Here is an 8,863-nt window from a genome sequence, read left to right as displayed (position 1 = left end):
TTAAACACATTCTTTGCTTGTCAGTAGTCCTATTAAAGCAAAACTGTGTATAAAATGAAGCACTTGCTTGAGTGTTTTGCTAGACCACGTTCTTCACCATCTCTCTTTGTGAGGACAAGTGATTGTGGTGTCAATAACTGCAGTGTAGAGCTGGCTTCAATACTGACATTTGCCTAACTGGTTCTGGTACCCAGCTGAAGTTATATAGTCTAATTTACTTTTCAAGCAATTTCAGGCAAAATTCCTACTGAAGTCAGTGACACAGGTATATTTGCAAAAATGGCTAGATATGTATATCATTGTTGCAGTGTTTACTTGAGACATATATGTATGACTTGAGAATATATAGATATTTATCTGTATATATTCAGGTTCTAGATCTCAAATTATTTGTCCTGAATTCAAAATACAACTAGAGCTCTCCTGAAACACAAAACATTTTGTCAAATGTTGTGATAACCACCAGGCACATAAGAAAAACTTAATGACAGTTATTTAAATACAGCTTCAGACAGTTTTCTTTAACTGGAGAATAAGCCAAATGGATAGGAGTATGACTTAGAAAAAGAGACTGGTGAATATAGCTTTTGAAGTCTATTTTGACTGTCAATGGGAGTTTGAGTGCAGATGAAATAAGACAAAATTAGGTGGTAATTTTGTTGTTTTTTTTCCCCCTCCCAAACAAGTCCTCTTTTCAATGAAAGAGAAGTATTCCTCATGATTCCTTCTTTCAAACTACAAACCTTTACACCCAGGTTTATGAAGGAAGGGTGTGTATATATTTCAATATGCACCAAATCGATAACTTCGTGGCAGCCCCTGCTACTAGTAGCAGTTATTAATCTTGATTAGAAGTCAGCTGTCTCCGGATCAATGCCAAAGAAAGCTTGCTGTCTGATTTTGTATGCCACACATCACAGCTATTAATGGGACCAGAAGCTAGGAGAACAGTATCCTGAAAGAGTATCTAAGAGAGGAAGCAGCTCACACTGCATCTGACACTCAGAGAGAGGCAGAAACCTCAGTCATAAGCTAGATACTATCAGGCAGCCTGTCAGCTGTATATTGCTTCATTAACAGGCAAACACTTTCTTAGCTCCTGATGATTTTCTGCTGCAGGCAGGGTTATCTGTAATTTGTGAAAGAAAAATACATTTTGCATCTTCTTGAAAGTTGTCAGCTCCTGCTCTTTTCTGTCATCCTCATATGGCATCTGTCAGTTCTCTTCATATAACTGATACCTGAAATTTCAACTAAAAACTTGGAGGGAGAAAAAGGGGGTAAAATATGCTTTCTTTTCAGTGTCAACCTTTCATCAAAATTGAAACACTGAAAATAGAAGTTTCTTCTGATTTTAGGGAGAAGCTGAAAGATTTGTTTTTTTTAGGAATGAAGTTAACAATTTCCATGGAAAACTGTTCAACTTTCCCCCAACCCCAACCTCCCCTTCTCACAATTTTATTGAAAAATTAGTCAAAAATAAACTCAGTTTCTGAACATTATTAATCAGTGCAGTTGCCTGAGCACTTCCTAGGTGAGGACAGTTTACCAACATTATGTGTTCCCTGTGATCCAGAGCATCAATTTACGCAAATCAGCAGAGTTCCTTCACTGAGAATCGTAGATTAATTTCTGTTGGAAAGGACCTCTAGAGGTCATCTGGGCCCATCCCAGCTCAAAGCAGGGTGTCAGTGGAATGACATTTATTTAAAGCAAAGAGTGGTCTCGCCACAAATATGTATTTTTATAGGCATACACCAAAGCAAAACGAATATTGGTAAGATAAAAAGATCATTATCTTACAACATTAGTTATTCTATTAGTTAGCTAACAATTCTATTAGCTATATACTTTACATATATATACACTGTGCTTAACTTCAGGCACATAAGCATATAAACACTATTCTGAGAAAAGTCTCATGAAAACTTTTAAATACATTTTCAAATAAATTACTTCAAGTTTTCATTTATTTCATCTGAAGTCAGCTGTTGCCAGACTTATGTTGTCCCACACAAGGGAGAGTGAGAGCAGAAAAGAATTCTTACCTTTTCCTGTGATGCCTGTTAGCTGAAGTTGCCAGGCAGGTTGGTTTTGTGATCTGAAGGAAGCAAAGTGCTGGCTCTCTTATAAATGTAAACTCCGAAAGGAAAGGGATGCTCCGTTTCACCGCAATACCACAGAATTGCAACACGTGGACTGAGTTCCTGTTTTATGCAGTGGTAGAACTAAAGCAAAAAAAAAAAAAAAGAGAGAGAGAGAGAAAAACAAAAAGTGTTTGGGAGTCCCAGGTAAACTTCAAAGAGGAAATGAGATTGTTACAATGACCTTTAGGATATGCCAGAGGCACTTCCTTTCCTGTCCAATTTTCTGTCTCTCTCATATTGCCAGTCTCATCAGCTGGGGAAGAGTAAATAAAGAGTAAATAAACTTCCAGAACTGTTTGATGGGAAATACATTTTGAAGACAGAAAAGGAAAGTTAAATGAACTAAAGCTACTGCTACCTGGTAAACACTAAAGAGGGAAATACATGAACTAAAATCCCACCTACCACATCAATCAGAATTAGAACTAGAGAATTTTTTTTTTTTAATTTGCTCTTCTAATATTATATTTCTTTCTAAAAATTGAGACTTGGGTCAACCAAAACAAAATCTGAAATTGCCACATTATTTTATGGTGGCAATTTTTAAATAAAACCTATTGGTTTTTCCTTATAAACTGAGGTTCCTGTAGACCTGTATTTGAGCGTAAAAGAAGCTGCATGTATAACACATATTTTGAAAATGAGGCAGAAGTTTCCATTTCTTTATTTATTTGAAAAATAGAAAACAATTCACTTTATTTGGCAGGCAAACCAAACTGAGCTGGTCAACTAGCCCTGTTCTAAACCTGGACAATAATAAGACTGAAACACTATAAGCACCAAGAAATACATTGCTTATCAAAACAAAAAATGAATTCAACCTGATATACCTTAGAAATGCATAAACAAATACACCTCTGTACTGCAAACTTTCTAGCGACAGAAGGGTTCTTACAGCCAGGAGATCAAAGGTACAATGTAGGCATAGAGCAATGAAAAGATGGTGCCTCTCCCTTCTGCTACAGTCAATGGCCTTTCAGAGGTCTTTCACACAGGTGACACAGCACAAGCACGTGCAATATGTGGCGTATTTGGTGCCCCCAAATATGGCAAGAACATAAAACAAAAGGAGGAACAACCCAAATTAGCAGTGAGACAAACTAGATTTTTATAAACCCCAGCAGTTCCCAGTGCATCAAGTTCCTGTTCACTGTCACACATTTGGGAGGCACAACAGCCGAGAGGAGGCACGGTCTCGTTTAAATGAGGGTAGTTTCAGGGCTCTGGAGTAACTGCACTGAAAGCTTTAAATGAATGTACAGAATTGCTAGTGGAGTCCTTTTCTCTCCTTAGCTATCCTCTTCAAAGAAACTCTGCTTGAGTGGGGTCACATACCTTAGGCAGTTGAGCTTTAACTCCCTCCCATCTGACAAAACACATAATTAGAGCACAGCAATGGCACTCTCACATGGGCCTAACAACTTCCCTGCTGAGTCCAAGGTATCCAACCTGTTATTCAGACATCAGCTCCAGACTTTGCTTTGCTAGAGATCACAGCCAGAGCCAGGACRAGAGCAGAGGGAGAGGGCTGCAGGCTGTGAGGGCTGCTTTCTGAGTCAGGTTTGAAATGGTGGCTCTGATACAGAGAAAAAATGCTCAGTTCACATAGTTTATATCAAATCTGGATCAAAGCGGTTTATTGATTTATTAATGACACGGAATTGGATCAGCGACCRGTGAACTATGCATTCAAGATCCATATCAATAATGCAACAGATAAATCACAGTACTGGATACTTCCAAAATTTTAATTAATACCTACAAATTTCTAAACAGCCTTCTATAACTAATCCCACAAAGTTCTAATCACACACACGCAGGCAGTCACACACACACAAAGTGGAAGAAAGTGTGGGTTACAAACACATGCAACCTCCTTGGCCATTCACCTCCTTACACATACCTCCTTTTGGAGATGTGGGTGCTCTAGCCCTGTGTGCACCTGTGCAGCTTCCTGCAATTTGCTAAGGCACGTGCTAGTGAGGAAGTACCTTGCGAGGTCACCTGTGCACACCCAAGATGCGAGTTCCTACTTGTCACCTCCCATACTGTCACTCCACTAGCTGGACTGCAGGCTACTCACAGTGTATGACAGGGAGGATGCTCTGTCAGGCCTAGAGAGAGGTCACGATGCCAGTGGAGTGACTTCTGGCAGTGTTGGACCAGGTATTTTCTGGTGCTCTGTTTCCACTCCAAGGTCTCTCTCCCCACTGTTTCAAATTTTCATGGTTCTTTTATACTTCTTTTCAAGCTAACTCCTTCTTTGTTTCAAAAGTCTCTTTGTAACTCCCTGGTTACTGTTTAATCTGGCTGATGCTCATCCTCTCTTTCGCATGATCAGTTGGCCAAATGTCCTCTCAGGCAGTTTTGGGTGCTCCATTCACATATAATGTTATTCCCATTCTTATCTTAGCAGCTGTTGTTAGGCCATTTTGCCAAGGGTGGGCCGTGCAATCCCCCGTATGGGCTCAAACTTGTTCTGCCATTGTTGTTACACCCTCCAGAAAGAGGAAACACCAGTCTGAGAAAGCGTGTTGAGAAAGATATGGCAGAAGCAGCTAGAAGAGCTGGCAAGTGAAGGGGATTCAAGCTATTCCAGTTGACAAAATTGTCTCCCTCTTGTCCTAATCCCTGATTACTCTTTAAATACGTGTTGGAAGGAGGCTGGACTGTGCACTAGATCCCCATTCATCTGGTCTTCCTTCCAGAGGAAATCTTGTCACAAGGGCAGGGAGGAAGCCTCATTATGCTTTGAYGCCTTCCCCAGTGGGGACATTCAGGATACCAAGACTGCAGGATGTGCCACAGAGCACACTTTGTGCATGAGCATCCAGGAACCAGAACTAAGGGGTGAGCTGTGCTGCCCCTCTCCTCTGACAGTCTCAGCCTATCATTCTAATTGCAGCCTCCAGGAAGCACTTTGGGCAGCTCTCCTTTCTCAAATCAGAATGGACTGAATCAAGTTTAAGCAACACATTATTCCCACTTAAGACTATTTTCAAAACTCACTTCTGTCWTAACACACAAGTTAAACAGCAAGTCAGCAATGACCAAGAGAAGTTGAGAGCTGCATTCACAGCCGCTGAGCAGATAAATATGTGCACAAATAACCATACATACACACAGCTTAGTTCCTTCCCAAAACATCTTAACTTGCCTGTTTGCTTATATCAGCCRTGTATTATGGCTTTTCTTTTTTGACTGTAACGTCAAACTAATGCTTAGCTTGAACATCTGCCCAACCTGGTGGTTGTCTTTGAATGCCTGCTCAGTCTTAAAGCTTGAATAGTTAACGATTAATGTAAATAAATAGACATTTGCAGAGTGTATGTTCTGTATACACATATGCCTACAGCACACATATTTGTCTTAGCTCAGTTATTGTTACAGGACAAATGGAATAATAAAGTGCCCAGGCTTTATGTCAAGAATCCTAGATGCCAGTTATGGAGTGCAGATAYATCTGTATGGAACTTCCATGCCGAGATAGTTTGCTATGATCCATCAGAGTGGAATTTTTAAATATTAAAACATAGAGATTGTGAAAATATCCTTTGATGACAGTCTGGGTTTCCATTATGAGCTCATATATTCTTAAGGGGAAATTTGGAGAAGAGCAGCTGCTCTCCCATCATTTTATCCCACTTCCCCTATGACACTGAAAGAGAGAATGGTGGAAGCTCTATGTCAGTGCTTTGCTTTCCTCTAAGGCATTGAAAACATTCCTTATTGGCAGAAATGGCATACTGAAATTCTTTCTATTAGCAGGAATATTCTACTGAAAACAAGGGTCTGTTTGAAAAATGGTTTTACTTTCTTTTGGAGGTCTGACAATTTTTTTGCTTCATGGAATGACACATCTATTTCACCATAATCCAGGAAAAAACTGTTTGCGTAGTATTAGTAAAAGGAAGACTTACAGAAAYTGTATAATCAGTATAGTTCCTCTTTATGGAATTTCCTTCAGCACCTGTCTAGCTTTGCATGGATGTCAATTTGTAGATTAATGAAAAAGATCAAGCTTTATTACTGTTATTATTAATGTAGTAGAAGTGAGATGGGAACTCTGCTCTTTTATATAATTCTTTAAACAGTGATTTATGTGACTTCATCAAGAAATATTGTATAATATTAACATATCAATGATCTTTACTAAAAACTCCAATCCCAAGCCACCTGAATCCAGATCAAACTTTGGAAGAAATGTGAAACAAGAGAGGCAAAAATATATATCCCACTTCTATTAAATATATATATATATATATATATATATATATAAGCTTTATACAGCAGTAGTTTATTTCTAGTATTGTACATCTAGTGGGACCATCCAAGAAGGGGAGTTCAGGTGTGTCTCCTTAGATGGCGAGGATAAAATGTTTACTTCACTCATCTGCTAAGCTGGCAGTTCCTCCACTACCTTCAGAGCAGAAGCTGCCCAATAGTATTACTGTGACCTGACCTAATTAATTGGCCAGTATTTTGCTAATGTAGCTACTCAGCTTTCAGATCAATTCTTTTTCAATGTAGGGATGAGTGTGAATACAAAATACAAGCACACACAAAGCACTAGCTAGTGCTAAATAGGGAAAGCAGAAAGGAGGGGCTTTGGTCTCTTAGTCTTACTCCCTTCTCCCCCAGTACATGCATGTCTGCTCTGTTAACTTAGAGCTCACTAAACAAACTCACAATACTCTGCATGTCATTACACAGACTCCATTTACATGAGACCTGTACTTAGAGACAATTCCTGCCTCAGATAAAATATGCTAGAATCAAAAAGATAAGAAAGGGGCGAAGGAGATAACACCATCCCATGTAAGGATTAAAAAAGGCAAAAAGAGGTATGACATTTTCAATAGTGATTTAAGAACCAGTCACATTTTCTACAGTAATACAGGCTGTGGAGAGCTTAAAGATTAGGCTAAGTCAATGGAATCAGGGTACCTAAGTCCATGATGCACTTTCCAAAATCTTCATAGTCACTCATAAAATGTGTGCTGCAGATAGATACAGAAAAAAAAAAAAGAGATCTCTCTGAGATTCACTGAAGGCTTATAGAGATAACAGTCTTCTTTAGCACAAGAAAGCATGAAAGTTTCTCCTCCAGAGAATGCATATGAAGATGGGTTCATCACATTTCAGTGGGGTAATGCACTGCTTCCCATTGCATCCATCTGCTGTTTCCATGATAAATCTAATGCTACACTCAACTACAGGACCTACATGCAAGTTGCTCACTTTAAGTGAGGTTCACTCATTTCCTGAGTGCCCTCTGACAACTATTCGAAATCCACTGTCCCCATTGCTTACACCAGGATATAGTGCTGGGGGTGGGAGAAATAGCATATCAAACTGAAAGTAAAGATAAAAACCCAGTAGTAACTAATAGACTTAAATTCAAGCAACATTTTGTTGTTTGTCTGGCAACTTCTATGCAAAAGAGGTAGGATAGTTAATTTCTTTGCCATTCTAAAATTGCATGTAGCATTATTTTTCAGGCATTCGCTGTAAGTTAGTAATATGGAAGGATAAAATCCTTGGGGAACAGATTCAGTAGATGACTATGTGTCCAGATAACTTGATGAAATACTTGTGATTTGTACACTAATAGGAATTTCAGGTGATCTAAGACATGACAGAGAAAGGGAAAGATGATAGATAGACAGACAGATAGATAGATAGATAGACTGACCGACCAACCAACTGATCGATCGATCAACTGATAGCTCATTTGCTTGATCAGTGACATTCCTTAGAGCAAGTGATCATTAGCAATGGACGTATGATGGGGTCAGATAGTCTTTTAAAACCCTGAATCACTCTGTGTGACTGGGATCAACAGGTCTACTGGAAATGACTGTAGCCTTTCCACATAATCTTGAAGGTGACAGAGGAGGCAACAGCCAGTGCAGTCCTTTGCCTTACTTAAAAACCTTGCAAAAGTCTGTATTTTCTATATCAAAAGCCAGTTAGTGAGTAAGACTCCTCTGTTGTTGTTAGGATCAGGCAATGTAAGAAAATCATTTTAGCATGGATAATTACTAGAGGGTAGCTATTACATGCTCTGGAAAATGCTTTGATACTCTCATATTGCTCTTCCGTTATTCCTTGGCCACAGACCAATGGAGAAGAAAAAGAAAGTGGAGAACTGTAGAGTGACATTGAAAAGCAGAAAAAACACTCATACTAAAATTCAGTTAGAGAAATTAAATTATTCTCAAGTTTTGGAAGTGTATTAATTATGTAAAATTTATCAAATACACTTTTGTCAAGCATTAATTGATTTTCTCACATAAAATGTGTCTATTTGGTTAAATATCATTGCAGCAGGTATTTGTTGATAGGTATTTGTTTATTTTTTTTGAAATGACTTTGTGATGAATGTCAGTTTTGTGGAGCAAGTGACAACATGCTTTTAACACGCATTTTAAATAAAGGGTTCAGTGAGTGACTTCAAGCAAAATAGAGACAGAGTTAAAAGAGAATTGCAAAGGTTAAGCATGCCTTAGAGAGACAGATATTGGTTATAACAATACCTTCCAGATATTTCATATTCCAGTGGTCATTATATTTTAATTTTTGTGTAATTATGTGGAATATTTCATTCTTATCTACCCACCTATCACTTTATAGCACACAGTTTACTGTTTTTTTTTATTACTATTATTCTGTCTCAGCAACCCTAAGAATTCTTTTTGGAACTCAGATTTGCA

This window comes from Apteryx rowi, unplaced genomic scaffold, assembly GCF_003343035.1.
Source record: "Apteryx rowi isolate R43461 unplaced genomic scaffold, aptRow1 scaffold_90, whole genome shotgun sequence".
Taxonomy (NCBI): Eukaryota; Metazoa; Chordata; class Aves; order Apterygiformes; family Apterygidae; genus Apteryx; species Apteryx rowi.
This window is presented reverse-complemented; position numbering follows the sequence as displayed.